At 38.3% G+C, this 18,969-nt stretch overlaps 2 pseudogenes; both read left to right on the top strand.

The window, feature by feature from the left end:
* Window positions 1-2,266: 2,266 nt before the first annotated feature.
* LOC119242222 (S-phase kinase-associated protein 1-like) lies at window positions 2,267-8,885 on the top strand (annotated as a pseudogene).
* Window positions 8,886-16,224: 7,339 nt separating this feature from the next.
* Window positions 16,225-17,144, top strand: LOC119240032 (olfactory receptor 7C1-like; annotated as a pseudogene).
* The last annotated feature ends 1,825 nt before the right edge of the window (window positions 17,145-18,969 follow it).

Below are 18,969 nucleotides of genomic sequence, written 5' to 3'. Positions count from 1 at the left end.
ATTATAGGTTTTTTCACATTTTCTATTTCTTCTACAGTATTTTTGGCTGTGCTTATATGTCTAGGAAATTACTCACTGAATATAGTTCACTAAGTTGTTGACATACAATTGTACATACTATTCATTTGTTATTGTTAATATTTTCTGTTATTGCTCTAAACCACAGGTACTTCAATAAACATTTATTTAAAATTTATAATATACTATTTTTTCATAACTTTTTTATTTGTTTTATTTTATTTCCTTTTATTTGTAGTTGATAGAGTATCCTCACTTTTATTTCTGATTTTATTCATTTAACTCTTCATATTTGTTTGTCATAAAGGTATGTCTCTTGATGATCATGTGGAAAAATCCTGGAGTCACATCCTCCCATGGACTATAGATATACATAGCACAGTTCCCTCTGAAAGGGCTAAAAAACTAGCTGAACAGCTCTCCACAAAAATTTTTAAAGCACCAAATAAAAGCTGGTAGGAGAGGCAGAGATGTTGATCTCATGAAAAACTGCCACAGGCAGAGTGACTCAGAATTGAAAGAAACCTCCTAAGTTCACTGTTTTTCCCTAAGGAAAAAGGGTCATTCCCCATATAATGTACCCAAATCCTTAAGGATCTGAATGGTACAGACAGTCTCCAAAACCTCTAGCTTTAAAAACCAATGGGGACTATGTCCAGGAATCCAAAATATCTGTAAGAATTTGAGATACTGCTCTTAAAGGAAAGGATTCATATGTATGTTTGTTCACCCTAGGACCCAACACAAATGCAGGAATTTGAAAAGCACCTAAATTATATGTGAAAGGGATTCCTTTGCAGTCTGAAACCATCTGTCAGAAGAATAGGGAACTGTTGAGACTCTCCAGGAGCAAAGAAGTGGTGGATTCTATTTTTGTGCTGTCCCACAGACCCCCACACTTCACCCTTTCCTTTCCCTCTGCTTCTCTAAAATTAAAAAATGCATGTAACACACACAGGGACACTCTGAAATTATTTGAGGGGGAGTCTAAGGTTTGCCACATACCAAGAGATGCTCTTATATAGTGGTGGCTGAGGGCTGCCATCTTTACACTCTCCCTTGCTCTTACAACTGTTCTCCAGTACCGCCCCAAAAGGAAAGTATAGTTTTCCAGAGATGGTTTTTGTGACTGTTCTTCAGGGGTCACATGCAGGTCACCTGGTCTATAGTGCAGCAAGATTTCTAAATGTTGCCCATAGGACTATCTATAGTTACATACTTTGAAATATGAGGACTTAGGATCTTCCACTAAGTCTGAAAGTAGGTACTGACTGAATCCCTCCATTTGAAATAATAACCGATCTTGGAACACCTTCAACAATAGGACCTAAAAGAATAAATCAGTTTGCTTAGATAATCACATAGGTGCAATGGACAATAAGAGCTTGAGCAAAGTTACAGTAAGTTTTATATACTATAACAGGTCTTTCCTTCAAAACTGGGAGAGGCAATTGTTTTCCTAAAGCAGGAACAAAGAGAGAGTAAAACAAAACAAATAAAGAGGCATATGTTCCAAATTAAGCCTAATGAAAGAGTGGGGAAAAAAACTTTAATGAAACAGATATGAGTAATTTACCTCATGAAGACTTTATGAAAATGCTCATTGAACTTGAGAGATGAGTAAGTGAATACAATGAGAACTTCAACAAAGAAGGCACAAGAAAGTAACAAACAGAAGTCATGGATACAAAGAAAATAATAACTGACTTGAGAAGGGCTCAAAAGCAAACTAGATGAAGCAAATGAATGGATCAGTAACTGGGAAACAGGGAAGTAGAACTCATCCAAACTGAATATCAAAATGAAAAAAATAATTTAAAAAATGAAGATAATTTATGGAACTGTGGTTCAGCATCAAATGAAATAACATTCACATGATAGGGTCCAGAAGAAGAGAAAGAGAGGTGGACAGGAATTTTATCAGAAGAAATAAGTGGTTGAGTATTTTCCTAGCCTGTGGAAGGAAACAGGTATCCATATCAAGGAGGTTCAAAAATTCAACCTAAGAAGAAGCTAAAAGTATGGACATGGGTTTTTTTTTTTTTTTTGGGTGTGCAGTATCTTACAATGAGCTAAAAAACTTCTTGTGAAAGAAACTATCATTAAAACTGAAAAACACTCTTCTGAGTGGGAGAAATTTTTTTTGTGCACCAGATAGTGGCTTTATTCTTCACATTTCTCTTCTCTTTGCTGATGCCTCCCCTCTGTCATCAGCCTCTGCCCCTCAATCTCCCTTAAACTCAGCACCATGCCTTCAATGAAATTGTAGAGTTCTGAAGGGGAGGTATTTAATGTTGAGGTGGAAACTGGCAATCTGTGACTATCAAAACGATGTTGGAACATTTGGGCATGGGTGATGAAGGAGATGATACTGCTACCAAATGTTAATGCAACAATATTTTAAAAAGTCATTCAGTGGTAGAACACCCACTGGAGGGATGGCCCTGCTGAAGAGGATGACAACAAAGAAAAGCAGACAGATGATAATCCTGTTTACACCAAGAATCCTAAAGATTGCCTAAGGAATACTTTTGGAACTGAATCTGGCTACAAACTACTTAGACAACAAAGGTTTGGTTGGTGTTACATTAAAGATTGGTACCAATATGATCAAGGGGAAAATCCTCAAGAGATTGGCAAAAGCTTCAATATCAAAAATGACTTCACTGAAGAAGAGGCATCTACAAATGGCCAACAGACATATGAAAAAATGTTCAACATCACTTGTAATCAGGGAAATGCAAATCAAAACTACCATGAGATACCATCTCACACCAGTGAGAATGGCACATATTAAAAAAACTAGCAACAACAAATGTTGGCGAGGATGTGGAGAAAAAGGAACTCTTGTGCACTGTTGGTGGGAGTGCAAACTGGTCCAACCACTATGGAGAGCTGTGTGGAGATTTCTGGACCTACTAAACATAGAGCTTCCATATGATCCAGCAATTCCACTCCTAGGTATTTACCGAAAGGACACAGAAACATCAATTCCAAAGAGCACCTGCACTCCTATGTTTATAGCAGCACTGTTTACAATAGCTAAGCTTTGGAAACAACCCAAATGCCCAAAAATAGATGACTGGATCAAGAAGATGTGGTACATATATACCATGGAATATTACTCAGCATTCAAAAAAGATAAACACATGCAATTTGCAGCAACATGGATGGCACTGGAAGGGATCATGCTCAGCGAACTAAGCCAAAAAGAAAAAGAAAAATACCGGATGGTCTCACTCATAGCAGGAATCTAGAAAACTTAAATAAGGGACCAGTAAAATGAATATAAGAAAGTGAAAATCAAAATCAACAAAAAACTATGAACCAGAGACACTTTTTGGGGGGTGGGGGGGAGGGGAAGGATTGGGGTCAGAATGGGGCGTTTGCAATTATGGGGGAATATAAAAATAAAATTTAATATTTAAAAAAAAAAAAAAAAAAAAAAGAAGAGGCATCTAGGTTCACAAAGAGAAACCATGGTGTGTGAAGAGAAGAGAAATGTTCCTGACAGTAACATTAGCATTGTAAAACAGCCATCTTACCTAAAGCAATATACAGATTCAAGACAATCCCTAGCATAAAAAGTGAAGGCACCCAGGTTCACAAAAAGACCCTATGGTTTGAAGAGAAGAAAAATGTTCCTGACTGTGACATTAGCATTGTAAAATGGCCATCTTACGTAAAGCAATATACAGATTCAATACAATTCCTAGAATAAAAGGTGAAGGGCTTATACAAAGATAATTATAAAACATTGTTAAAAGAAATAGAAGAAACAAAGAAATGGAAAAACATCCTCTCCTCATGGGTTAAGAACATTATCAAAATAGCGATTATACTGAGAGCAATACACAGATTTAATGCTATTCCAATAAAAATTTGAATTACATTCTTCAAATAAATAGAAAAAATATTTATGAAATTCATATAGAATCACAGAAAACCTCAAAGTTCTCTTGACTATAAAAAAGGAGAATGGAGGTCTCACACTCCCAGGCTTCAAACTATTCTACAAAAGACACATCTCTCAAGCAAAGAAATTGAAAGAAAAGATGAACAACTGGGATTATATCAAACTAAAATCTTCTGTAGAAAAGAGTACAGTAACAAAACAAGTTTTGTTATTTTGCACAGTAACAAAACAAAGAGACACCCTACTGTTTGGGAGAAAATTTTTGTACACAATACTGCTGATAAGCAACTGCTCACAAAGATCTACAAAGAATTGATGTGACTCAACAAAAACAAAGTAAACAATACAGTTAAAATGAGCAGAAGAGGGCCTCCTTGATAGCATAGGCGGTTGAGCGCAGCACTATGAAGATGTCCTCAGCCTCTGCAGCTCAGGCTCGATCCTGGCTGGCAGAGGAGATAGCCACATGGTGTGGCAGATTTCTCCCATCTTGCCCACTGCTCCCTTCAGCAGTGTATTTCAGTCAGTCTGCCTGTTCTGTTCTCTGCTCTGTCTCTGGTGACTCCTCTCATCTTCCCGCACATCTGGCCTGTACCCCGGTTCTTGTAAATTTTTTTAATTTTCATTTTTTTTAAACAATATTTGCTTCCCCCATACCCTCAGGTTGAGTCCCCATAGTATTTTCACAGTGTCCTGTTCTCCTCCCTCCCTCCCTCTCATCCCTCTCCCACCTGCTTCCCTGCAGTATGTATGATTTATAATTGTCCGGGTTTTTTTTTGTTGTGTTTTATATTGTTGCTATTTTTTTTACACAAGAACAGACACACTGACCAATGTAATTGACTAGAAAATCCAGAAATAAACCCAAAGATTTATGGTCAATTAATATTTGACAAAGGAACAAAGAATATGCAATGGAGCAAAGAAAGTTTGTTCAATAAATGTTGCTGGGAAAACTGGGTTGCTACATGCAAAAGAATGAAGCTTGACTACTACCTCACACCATACACAAAAACCAACTCTATATGGATTAAAGAACTAGACATAAGACCTGAAACACAAAATAGAGGGCAAAACACTACATGACATACACCTCAGTAACATCTTTAAAGACACATCATCCAAAGCATTGATAATGAAGGCTAAGATAAAGAGCTGGGACTACATCAAATTAAAGAGCTTCTGTACAGCAAAAGAGATAGTAACCAAAACAAAGAGATACCCCACTGACTGGGAGAAAATTTTTGCACACAACACTAACGATAAAGGACTGATCACAAAAATATATGAACAGCTGATGAGACTCAACAAAAACAAAGAAAATAGGGCCTCCCCGGTGGTGCAGCATGTTGAGTGCTGTGCTGTGAAGTTGTCCACAGCCTCTGGAGCACTTATTCGATTCCTGGCCTGCCAGGGAGTATCCCACATGGTGTGGCAGACCTCCCCTGCCTCGCCCACTGCTTCCCTCAGCAGTTTCTTCAGTCCCTCTGCCTGTTCTGCTTCCCACTCTCTCTGGTGAATTCTCTCACCCTCCTGCATTTCTAACCCTCCTGCACTTCTAACTGGGGAGTTCTCATATAAATAAATAAATCTTTTTTTTTTAAAGTAAATAACCCAGTCAAGAAATGGGCAGAAAAGCTAAAATGAAACTTCTCCAAAGAGGAAATGCAAATGGCCAACAGGCATATGAAAAATGTTCAACATCATTTGTAATCAGGGAAATGCAAATCAAAACTGCAATGAGATAATATCTTACACCAGTGAGAATGGCACATATTTAAAAATCTAGCAACAACAAATGTTGGTGAGGATGTGGAGAAAAATGAACTCTCCTGCACTGCTGGTGGGAGTGCAAACTGGTCCATCCACTATGGAGAGCTGTGTGGAGATTCCTCAAACTGCTAAATATGGAACTTCCATATGATCCAGCAATTCCACTCCTAGATATTTAACCAAATGTCATGGAAACATTAATTCAAAATGGCACCTGCACCCCTACGTTTATAGCAGCACTATTTAAAATAGCTAAGCTATGGAAACAACTCAAATTCCCCAAATTAGATGACTGGATCAAGAAGATGTGGTACATATGCACAATGGAATATTACTCAGCAATCAATAAAGATAAACACATGCAATTTGCAGCAACATGGATGGAGCTGGAAGGGATTATGCTCAGCAAAAAAAGCCAGACAGAAAAAAAAAATACCAGATGATCTCACTCATAGCAGGAATTTAGAAATAAGGGACCAGGAAAAATTCTAATTTTAATAAAGTAAAAATTAAAATCAACAAGCAACAAGCAACTAAACCAGAGACACACTACAGGGGAGGGAGAAGGTAGTAGGACCAAAACATGGGTGGTGGGAATTTTATGGGGACTATAACCAAGATGAAAATGCATGCATTGTGCAAAAATGAAAAAATGATGTAAACAATATATAAAAAAACAGGTGAGGATGTGGCGGTAAAGGAAATTCCTACTCTGCTGGTGGGAATGCAAACTGCTCCAACCACTGGGGGAGGCTGTGTGGAGGTTACTCGAACTACTAAAATGGAGCTTCCATATGATCCAGCAATTTCACTCCTAGGAATCTACCCAAAGGACACAAAAACATTAATTCAAAATATACCTGCACCCCTATGTTTATTGTAGCAATATTTATACTAGGTATGAATAGGAAACAATCCAGATGCCCCAAAATAAATGACTGGATCTAGAAGATGTAGTATATATACACAATGGAATACTATTCAGCAATCACTGCAATATGGAGCTAGGAGGAATTATACTCAGTGAAATAAGCCAGAAAGAAAAAGAACTAGGTTGTTTCCATAGCTCTCCAAAACTATATTGCAGAGTCTCTAGCAACAGGCTCCCCTCTTAGACCATATGGTCTTAGCCACTTTTAAGATCCTCTTTGGGCCTCAGTTCTTATCTGAAAAATATAAACAAAGTTGTATCTAATTTGCAATTATTATAAGAATTACATGAGAAAACACAGTGTTTGAGCAAAATATAATTGCCATCATTATAATTGATAATAAAATCTAGAAAATGTCAGCTAAAAAACAACAAAATCAATATATTTTTGAGGATCTAGTACATTTATATACTGGAATACTATTTAATGAATCAGATACTTAACAGCTTCAATTACTATTCTTGTTCCTCAGAATCATAGCTATGATGGCTGAGACATGCCTGATGGAGAACAATAACCAAAACTGATTTTCCACTCTCATAGCCCTTACTTTCAATTTCATTTCCAGGTCAATCACTTAGTGTGGCCTTTTATTGGCAACTCTTGCAGTGAATTCTGTGCTCTAAGGGGGATGTGATGAAGCAGCAGATTAAATGAAGTCCAAGGGACACAGAAAACATAAGATGCATAAGGTTATGCTGGTGTGAAGTCTACAGAGTTCTCATGATCATGACACAAGGAGGATACAGGGTCCTGAGAGCATCATCATAGATTCACCTGTTGTTAACCTAAATAATGCGAAGTGGCACATCACTGTGTACACAAGGGAATATTACTGAGCATGAAAATAGAATGGACACTTCATGTTTGTGATCACAAAAATGGCCTTGAGGAATGTAGACTAAGTGTTTTAGCTACCAGAAGGAAGAAGAATTGGGAGGTGTTTTAGCTACCAGAAGGAAGAAGAATTGGGAGGTGGGCAAAATGGGTCAAGAGGAATAAGATTTTGCAACTTCCAGGTACAACATAAATAAATCAAGGAGACATTGTTTATAGCTTGGGAACACCAAATATGGTATCATATATTTGCACATGCTAAGAAAAGATGATAACCAGACATTGTGGTAATCATTGCACATTATGTACAAATGTCAAGTGGTTATGTTGTACACCTAAAACTGAAATAATGCATGTCAATTAATGTCAACAAAAAATCAAAACCATAATGTGATATCACACACTGGAATGGTTATTTAAAAACTAAAGTAGAATGTCCCTTTTCATCTCACAGGTTGGCAATATTAGAAGCAGAGCAGGATAGGGGAAATATTACTCAAAGTCTATTGGAGGAATGAGAAGACTTGAGGGTCTGCACTGGAAATAATGTGCAGCCCCAATCCATAGGCAGCCTCATATTAGCATTGAATACCAAGGTGGGGCAAATACAGCAGGAGTGTACATGCATGGTGATGTGTTTAAGGTCATAAAGTAGGGTTGTGTCATCAGGAGCTATTGCCTCAGGTGATCCATTATTTCTGCCAATCTAAGCATATTATCTCTATTCTAACATCTGTCTGCTGTTATCAATAGTTACTGGTTTCCCAGTATGTTCCTCATACCAGGACTTTGCCCTTGGTGAGAGGCCCCCTGCGTGATCCTGTACCTAGCTGACAAGCAGGAACTTTGGGCACCAAGGCAATATCCTCGAGAATAAGAAGGGCCAGGAATTCCACATTACAGCATCTAGAATTTCCTTCTAGATTCAGAAATGGAGCAGTTACTATGGGATTGTCTGCATGCTAGAGAACATGCACACGGAGACAAAGAGAGGCAAACTTCTCCAGGGAGAATAGTGTCCAAAGGAATAATAATTCCAAAGATGACTCCCAAAACTGGATCTGGCACAATTCTGCACTGTGCCAGAGAACTAAATCTCTCAGGGAACAGAGAGACAAAAGAATCCTTCACCAATGAGGCTCATGGGACTTCAGCTCCCAAACCACATAAACTCTAAATGCTTCTATCACAGTCTCAAGTCGAATTTACTAATCTCAAGCTATGAGAAAGCAGAATGATTTTGTCCACAGGCTTCACGAATGACTCCACCTTCCTGCCATTCTTGAGTGTAGAACTTCCAACTTCATCAATCCTCCATGAAAAAAAATGACATCAGTGGACTCAAACTCATCCCTGATGATGTCTGTGTGAGCCAGGCCATCCCTAAAGGTATTGAGAAGGTGACATGATGTGTAGGACTGCTTTTATGGGTACTAACTTCAGGGGCTGTAAAAGGATAGCAGGTACAGAATAATTTGGCCATACAAAATCCTGCCATGATAAATATCAGATTTTGGAAGTTCATTTTGGATGTATTAAAATATCTTCTTGCTCCCACTTGTCTCTTCAATTTCCATCTTGGAGACTCTCTTTCAGCAGTATGTCGCAGTTTATTTGCTTATCCTTTCTTCCATTTTTAAAGGTACCTTTTTAACATTGTTCAACCCTTTGTTTTTCTTTTAGTAATTTACAAACATTTACTAATCAATTACTGTACAGTAGGAACTAATTTATATTATGGTTAAAGAAATAAATGACTTGTTCTTTTTTTCAATATGCTCCCAATATAAGCAGGGGAAAAGATAGAGAAATACATACATAAATGAAATATCCTAAATGATACTTTAATGCTAGTGAGTTGGATCCTAAAATATTCAACTTTTCCAGGGTTATTAGTAAAGACTTCACTGATGAGTGTATAATTGTACAGAGCCTTGAAGTATGTAGTTTTTCCAGGTTAAGAAGGTGTGAATGTACTAAGGAAGGACAGCAAGGCTGTAAATGTGAAGGATTCAATATCCTACAAGCTATTTTTAGGTAATGGAAGCTAGTACTTAATGTCTGATCATCAATGTGGGGCCAGGGGTGAAAAACCATGAGCTTCATTGGTAGGCAGTAGGCAGATAAAAATGAGCCTTACATTTGGAACTTAATTTTCAAAATCAGTGCAGAAGTAATGTAGCACTGATATGAGGTGATGCCCATTTTCAGGTTTACACTGTGGGAAAGTCCCTGGGTTGTTGCCTTGCAGGGTGGCAACCTTGGGACTTGTGTGGGATGGAGGAAAAATAACTCAACATCTAAGTAGTGAGAGAGAGCGACCTAAAGGGGCTACATCTCTGGAGATACAGCAGCCAATTCTGGGCCAGTCTCACATTTATTTGGTATCAGATTCAGGGAAGGTGGGCAAGTCCATGGAGGAATGTGTAGAGGAATGTGCTTGGTGGGGGTGTGGATTGGAGATGCATAACAGGAAGGCACAAGCTAGGGGAGAATGAATAGGGGCTGTTGCTTGGGAGCTCCATTGTTGCTGCTGATCAAAACATCCTATCTCTATTCCCTGTTTATACTTAAGTCCCTGTCAAGGTGGTCTAGCTGGTTATGCTAATCTGGCCATAATGTCTGCCTGCTATTTTCAGCAGATATCCTCATAGCAAGACTTTTGTCCTGGTGAGAGGCTCCCTGCCTGACTCTACATTTAGCTTAACCAGCAGCAACTTTGGATGCCAAGCAAAATCCCAAGAGCAAGGGAGCCTGGGGGATCCACACTGTGTGAAGTGATAAAAACAATGCAAATAATGAAAATTTCATTGATTGCCAGAGACTTGGGGAAAAGACAGGGAGGGTTGAAGAGCTAAAGGGTAGGGTTTTAAAATATTTATTTTGTTCTGTGTATTTTTTCCTGTTGTTCTGTGTATTTTTTCCTAATGGACTTAATTATTAAGTTCTTTGTGTGTTCATTTGTTATTATGGAATTGTTCATCAACCACAATGATACCACAGTGCAACCATGAAGTGATACCACCACATATCTAGTTAAAGTCTATAAAACTGAGAATAAAACATGCATTCGACATGATTGGGATTACAAAATGGTACACTCACTTTGGAATACAGTTTGATGAATTATTACAAAAGGAAACAATGTCTAGTCTTATGCCTGTGCAATTGAATTTCTTCATATTTTCCCAGCTTCTTTTAAAATTTATATCCATGCAAAAACTTGAATGTGTATATAATCAAAATGTCCTTAATAGGTGAATGGATAAACAAACAATGATACATTAGCACAATGCAAAATAATTCCTTCCCTCTTCGTTCTTATCCCCCCCTCCACTTAGTCCCTTCTGTATGCCTCAGTTCCACAGTAAAAAGAAGTGGGTGAACTATTAGGCAACAAAATGGTGTGACTGAATCTTAAGTGTTGATTACTAAGTGAAAGTGTTATAGAGCAGCCCCAATATAAAAATGGGTTGCCTGGCTGTGGGTCCTCACCCGCGCGCTTAAAGGGGACTTATTAATACTCCACTACAGGCATAAAAGGTTTATTTACAAAGGAAAGGGAAATGAGGAAATGTACAACTCAGGGAGAAAATAGGGAAATAAAGTCTTTAATGCGTCCTACCCCATCCGCAGACCTGAGTGCCCAAAGGCACTCAGAGAACTGGCTGAGCTCTGCGAGCTGGCGGAGAGCCAAAAAAGGGCACCCCCACCCCACCCGAAAGCCCACGTGTCTGGTTTTATACCAAACCTGGCTGCTTAACCCCACCCTCAGGTTCCGACAGTCTTCCCTTTGGTTGTGATGGGATTTGTCTTTCCCAATGTCCTGTTGGTTTTGGTCTGGAGTGGGGGTGGAGTCCACAAAGCCTGTATGGAATTAGCTTTAAGACATCCTTTTCCCCCTAACAGAAGGAGTCAATTGGGAAAATCTGAACACTTCACAATTCCAATTACATGACAAAACCATAAAAATAATAAAAAGGTCAGTCAGTGGTTGCAGGGGGTTTGGGAGCGGGGCAGCGATAATTGAATTGGTGAAGTACATAGTATTTGTTTTGGTGTCGTGGAACTGTCATAGGTACATTTATACACTTGGATTAGTACACACACATGTAATATATCCTCTGCCATCTGAGAGGGTCTTTGGATTTCATTGGCAAGGAGTATATTAGAGTTAATTCCCAGTGTCTTTTGTTAGTAAAGGGAAATAAAGATACTTAGAGAAATGACTCATGCTAGGAAGAAGTAGAACATAAGAAAGATGAACCTGGGGTATTTTATAATTATAGATATAAGAAATGCTTTAAAAATAAACCTGCAATGATGGGGTATAGAAACAGGTACAAGAAAAATCTAACAAGATCTCAATAAACCTAGGTGTAAAAACTAACCCTTGAAAGCAGACTGTGGAACTGAGGCATGCAGAAGGGCTGAGTGAGGGAGGGTAAGAACAAAGAGGGAAGGGAGCACAATGGACTATGGTGGTGATTTTGTGGCAGTGGCAATGCCTGACTGGGTGGATCCTATACTATTCTTTCAAAACACCAGCAATAATAATGTAAACCAATGTTACCTCAACTAAAACAAACAAACAAAAAAGATATAACTAAATAAAGAAGTATTGGATTATAACTCAAAGCACCTACTAAATATTCATGAGTTTAAAATGACAGAAATAAATTGTTGAATGTGCCTCCCCTGGTGGCACAGGCAGTTGAGCGCTGCACTGTGAAGCTGTCTGCAGCCTCTGCAGCGCCGGTTCGATCCTGACTGGCCGGTGAGAATCCCACATGGTGAGGCAGACCTCCCCTGTCTCGCCCACTGCTCCCCTCAGCAGTGTATTTCGTCAGTCTGCCTGTTCTGTTCCCTGCTCTTTCTCTGATGAATCCTGTCACCCTCCTGCGCATCTGGCCTGTACCCCTGTTCTTGTGTAAATGAATAAATAAATCTTAAAAAAAGAAATAAATTGTTGAATAAGTGAGAAGAGACAAATTACCTTGCAGAAGTCCAATATTTTTATAGATAGTCCATTCTCAGGTGAGTATGGGCCATGCTTATTGGCTTCTTACAAAAGTAAAGTGTGAAAAAGTAACTGAAGTGGAGAAATCTGACATACAGCATTTCATTCATATGATCAAGGTCAACATGAGAAAGAGAGAAATCATGTTGTCATAATGTAAACTGACATGGAGTGATAAATATGACACCTGACCTCTGAGATCTCCTTCCCTGAAGCCCAAAATACCAGTCAAACAATGAGAAAAAACACCAGGCAAGTCACAACTGAAGGATATTTTACAAAATAGCCATTTAAGTGCTCCTCAAAGTGATAAATATAGTATAAAATAAGGGATGTCTATAAAACTGCAGAGACACAAGGCCCCTAAGAAGACAGAGAACTAAATGTAATGAGGTGGGAGATGTTATTAGTACCAGAAATGGGCACAAGGTTTATGGGAACTCCTTTATTAGCTCTGCAATTTTTTTAGCAATTATAAAACTGTTCAAAATAGAAAACTTATTAAAATTTAAAATATCACTGACAAGCAAAACAACAATCTGAATGAATTCCATTCCCTTAATGTTTTTGTTTGGTTTTGGTATTGGAAAAAAGGTTGTATCACAGGATGAATTAGGAAATGTTACCAACTGTGGAGAATTGATAAAATTACTATATTTAATGTTTGGCTGAATTCAAGTCTTTGATTAATAATTATTTATATTTCCAAGTTTTTCTTTTTTCCCTTTCAGTAATTTTTAATGAGGTAACATTTTTTTACAGCACTGTATGTGACTCAGAGGTAAAGGATCACATCATTTCGGATGTATGTTACCACAGCACACCCACCACCAAGGTCCCCTTAGTCCTCCACCATAGTCCATTGTCAGTCAGATTTCTAGGGACTGTTTTAGTTTGGTTTTTCTGACCTTTTCTTTTGTTTCTCTATATTCTACATGTGAGTGAAACGAGCCAATATTTCTCTTTCTCCTTATAGTATTTCACTTGGCATAATCGCCTCCAGTTCCATCCATGTTATCACAAATGGTAACATTTCATGTTTTCTTTTTATAGTTGAATAGTATTGCATTGTATATATCTACTAATTTTCTTTTCCTTCTTTTTTTTTTTTTGTTTAGGTTACACTGCTGATCATCTTTTTATTTCATTTTTTTATTCCGTTGTGCTCTTTTCCCAGTTTTCACTCATTCCAATTTCTCCCTTCCCCTTCCCCTACTGGATGTCTCCTAGCTATGGTCAGCTTTCAAGGTTTGTCTTTGACCCTTTGTTTGGTTTTTCTATAGTTGACATATAATTGAAGCCATCCAATATGCATCTATTTCCTTCTGACTTATTTTACCAGCATTAACACTTCCAGTTCCATCCATGTTGCTACAAATGGCATGAGTTTATCTATTTTGATCACTGAATACTATTCTTTTGTGATCTATGTATACATCTTCTTTTTTAACTAATATTTAATTTTATATAATTCTTATATCATTTTTCATTTTTGCACAATGTATGCATTATCATTTTGGTTATATTCCCCATACAATTGCACCCCACCCCCCATTTTGACCCTAGTCCTTCCTCTCCCCTTCCCTCCCCCCACCCCCGTAATGTGTCTCTGGTTTATAGTTGCTTGTTGATTTTTATTTTTACTTTGTATTAATTAATCTTTTTCCTGGTCCCTTATTTAGGTTTTCTAAATTCCTGCCATGAGTGAGACCATCTGGTATTTTTCTTTTTCTTTCTGACTTATTTTATTGAGCATGATCCCTTCTAGCTCCATTGGCTAAGATCAAATGTTGTATACATCTTCTTAATTCAGTGCTCTGTTGATATAGGATGTTTCCATAACTTGGATATTGTAGATAATGTAGTTGGGCTAATGGACTTTTATTAAGATGCTCCTGTGTCCATTTGGTATTATGAAATTGTTCATAAAACCACAATGATAACACAATGAGTCATGTGATGATACCACTACATATCTGTTGAAAAAATTAAAATCTATAAAACTGAGAATAAAACACTCACTCAATGTGACTGGGCTTACGAAATGATACACTTACTTCTGAAGACAGTTTGATGAATTATTAAAAAGCAAAATAGGGTCTGGGAAACTCATGGTAGTGAAATTGAACTTCATATTTTCCAAACTCTTTGAAAATTTATATCCATGCAAAAACTTGAATGTGTGTATAATCAAGACGTCCTTTAGTAAGTGAATAGATAAACCTTCCATGGTATAGCAGCACAATAGAAAATGATTCAGCAATGAAAAGAAACCAGTGAACAATTAGGCGACAAAAAGGCATGATTGAATCTTTTTTTTCTTTTATTATTTTTTTTAATAGAGGCATGTTTTATTTATTTATTTATTTATTTATTTATTTATTTGTTTGTTTGTTTGTTTGTTTTGTTTATACATGCACTGGGTACAGTCAGAAGCGTGGGAGGGTGAGAGAATTCACCAGAGCCAGAGCAGGGAGCAGAGCAGGCAGAAGGACCGAAGTACACTGCTGAGGGGAGCAGCGGGCGGCAGGAGAGGTCTGCACGCCATGTGGGACCCTCCTCAGGTGGCGGGGGAGCAGCCAGGGATCGAACTGTTAGTGGGAAATGATGTCCTGAGTTAATCCCATACAGGCTTTGTGGACCCCACCCCCACTCCAGACTAAAGCCATCAAGACATTGGGAAAGACAAATCCCATCACCACCAAAGGAGGGTGGCTGGGACCTGAGGGTGGAGTTGGGCGCCCAGGTTGGATATAAAAACCAAACACGTGGGCCTTGGGGTCTCTGGCTCGAGATCGCTCCCCTCCTGGCTTCACCACTCCTGGCTGGCGGCCAACTCTGAGAGCGCCATTTTGGGATTCCTGATCGGCGGATTGGGTAGGACTCATTTAAAACTTTGTCTCCCACTTTTCTCCCTGAGCTGTACATTTCCTCATTTCCCCTTCCCTTGTAAATAAACCTTTTATTAACCTTTCATGTATGCCTGCAGTAGAGCATTGATAAGTCCTTTTAAGCGCGCGGGTGAGGACCCACAGTCAGGCACCCCGTTTTGTATCGGGGTTGCTCTACAACAGAACCGGCGCCGCAGAGGCCATGGGCAGCTTCGCAACCCAGCGCTCAACTGCTGCACCACCTGGGAGGCCCGCATGATTGAATCTTAAGTATTTATTACTAAGTGAAAGAAGCAGTCTGAAAAATGTGAACACTTCATGATTCCACTATACATATTCCTTTGAATTAGTGTTTTTTTTTGCATTCTTCAGATAGATACCTAGGAATGGAATTGCTGAATTTTATGGTGGATCATTTTTAATTTTTGAGAACCCCTCATACTGCTTTCCACAGGAACTGGATGAGCCTTCATTCCCACCATGAGGATTCATTTTTCCACACACCCTCATCAACACTTCAACATTACTTGACACAAAATATTGGTCAAACTTATTTGATGAATAAATGAGGGAAAATTCAAAGATCTATGGAGAAAAATATTTTCCTTGAAAATGTTTTAGACAAAAATCCATGGCAGCTATCAGCAACACCATCAAGGGGGAGATGTAACATTTGGAATTTCCTGATTTTTCAGTTAAAGAACAAGAGATATATAGATAACATAGGAGTTCAGTAATTTTGTGCAAAATCAAGCTACACATCTGTTAATTTTTGAATGCTGATTATATCTAATTTTACATTGTTTTTGTTTCTTTTGCATCAGTTTTGTTGGCTACATGGAAACAGAAAACCAAACACGTGTTTCTGAATTTATACTCCTGGGACTTTCAGAAGAGGTATCATTGCAGTCTCTCCTCTTTGGAGTATTTCTGTCCATGTACTTGGTCACCTTTACTGGCAACCTCCTCATTATGGTGGCTATCATCACTGTCCCTCACCTTCACACTCCCATGTACTTCTTCCTCTGTAACCTCTCCTTTACAGACATCTGTTTCACCTCTACCACCATCCCAAAGATGCTGCTGAATATCCAGACTCGGAGCAAAGTCATAACCTATGAAGCCTGCCTCAGTCAGATGTACTTTTACAATTTTTTGGAGGCTTAGATAGCTTCTTCTTGACAGTGATGGCCTATGATCGGTTTGTGGCCATCTGCCACCCCCTGCACTACATGGTCATCATGAGCCCCAAGTTCTGTGGTGTTCTTCTTCTGGCTTCCTGGTTACTGAGTGCTCTTGTGGCTTTATTACAAGATTTAATGCTTTTGCAACTGTCTTTCTGTACAGACTTAGAAATCCCTCACTTTTTCTGTGAACTGAATCAGGTGATCCGACTTGCTTGTTCTGACACCTTCTTAAATGATGTAATCATGTATTTTGCCACTGGAATTATAGGCTCCATTCCAATCACTGGCATTTTCTTCTCTTACTATAAGATCATAACTTCCATTTTGAGAATTTCATCAGCTAATGGCAAGTATAAAGCCTTTTCCACATGTGGGTCTCACCTCTCAGTTGTCTCCTTGTTCTATGGCACAGGCTTTGGTGTGTATCTCAGTTCAGCTGCTACTGAAAACTCCAGGGACAGTGCAATAGCCTCAGTGATGTACACTGTGGTCACCCCCATGCTAAACCCCTTCATCTATGGGCTGAGAAACAGAGATATAAAGCATGCCCTAGAAAAGCTCTTGAACTGAGAGACAGTCTTTACAGTAAAGGATTCTTTGCCTAAAGAAAGAGATTACCTAATAGGATGTAAAACTCTAGGAGTCCTAATTTATAATATTTGTATCAATTCATGGAAAGAAAACTGCAATTTACACATTTACAGAGTTTAGGCTCTTTAATTTTTCGTATATTGCATACACCTGCTCGTCATTTATTTTTTAAAAAAATTTGACCTTTTTCATTATATTATTTGGTTTTAGTGTAGAAAGCAGATTTCATTATGTGGATTTTCAGCAATATATTAATGATACAAGAAATTTAGTTCCTTGTAATATCAATCAAAGAGCCAGAGAAATAAACATGTAATGTTTCCTCTATCAGGTGAAAGTTGTTACTTCTCTGATTATCTGCTTTTGGAGAAAAATAATTTGACCTATCAGAGGTTATATACCAATTATCAAGGTTTGTGTTAATGCACTCCAGAAAGAGATCATATGTGAAACTTCAGAAGCAACTACAGACCCCATATGGTTAAGTTTATAAGACTTGACATTCAGATGTGGCAGTCTCTGGGGTAAGCATCCATTGTCCCGCCCACAGCATCTGAGCACCTTGAGAAGACCAACACTACTGTGCTTGTCCTGGCCTGACCCTGTAAGTGAGGGTGCACATGTGAGGAAGTGGTGACCTCCGGGTCAAGTGCCTTTTGGTCCACTTACAGCATCAGAATTCTCATGAAACCTGGCACAACTGCAACAGACCTGCCCTGGCCATTGGTCCCCAATGTCCTGGTAGGATAACCTCACAGTCATTTCTGCCAATACCAGTGGCATGGTAGGCCTGTGGGTAGAATAAATCAGAAAGCAAACATCGGGGAGAAAGAAAAGTACCAATGATCAACTAAGCCCTCCAGGTAACTACATAATACAAAAAAGAAAATCCCCAGGCCCCAGCAACACTGACAAGGAAGAATTGCTCTCCCTGACAGAAAAAGAATTCAGAATTGCCATAATTAAAAAGATGAAGAAAAGGATAAGAGTGATATGAGGAACATAATCAATGAATCAATGAATTATAATAAATCTTTAGTAAGAGAATAAAGGAGTTGCAGGATGTTAAAACATCAATGGAAGAGCTAAACAATTCTGGGAAAAGCAATGGAAACAGAATAGAAGAAATGGAAGAATGAATCAGTACTCTTGAGGAGAGAGATACAAAAAGAGCCAAAGAAGAAAAAAAGAGAGTAACAAAGGAAAGAGAATGAAGAAACACTTCAAGAACTATCCAATGCCATGAGAAAAGGAAATATAAGAGTCATAGAAATCTCAGAAAGTGAGGAGAGAGACAAAGGAATTGAGAAACTATTCAAGGAAATATTATAATTGAAGTGAATTTCCCAAACATGAAGAAGTAAGTGAAAATATACATACAGAAGCTATGACTACACCAAATTATGATAATGAGAAGAGAACTACAGCAAGACACATAATAGTGAAGCTGATGAGGGGGAAGAAACAGATAACCTATAGAGGAAAACTGATTAGGCCGACGTAAGCCTTCTCCGAAGAAACAATACAGACAAGAGAGAATGGATCAACACATTCAAAAGTCTCGAAGATGAAAAATGCTAGTCAAGAATACTTTATCCTGCAAAACTCTCCTTCTTATATGATGGGAAAAAAGGACCTTCTTATGCAAACTATATGTTCAGAATTCGCTACTACTAAACTTCCACTCCAAGAAATATTACAAGAAGCCTTAAAATCTAAGCAACAGATTTAATGAACAGGAAGAACTGAAAAAGGTCCTTAGTAGAACCACAAAATGATGAATAAAATGGCGATTATAGACTCC

Source organism: Talpa occidentalis, unplaced genomic scaffold (assembly GCF_014898055.3).
Source record: "Talpa occidentalis isolate TD23 unplaced genomic scaffold, MPIMG_talOcc4v2.1 talOcc4.12, whole genome shotgun sequence".
Lineage (NCBI taxonomy): Eukaryota > Metazoa > Chordata > Mammalia > Eulipotyphla > Talpidae > Talpa > Talpa occidentalis.
The sequence above is the reverse complement of the archived record's forward strand: the minus strand, read 5'-3'. Positions and strand labels throughout refer to the sequence as shown.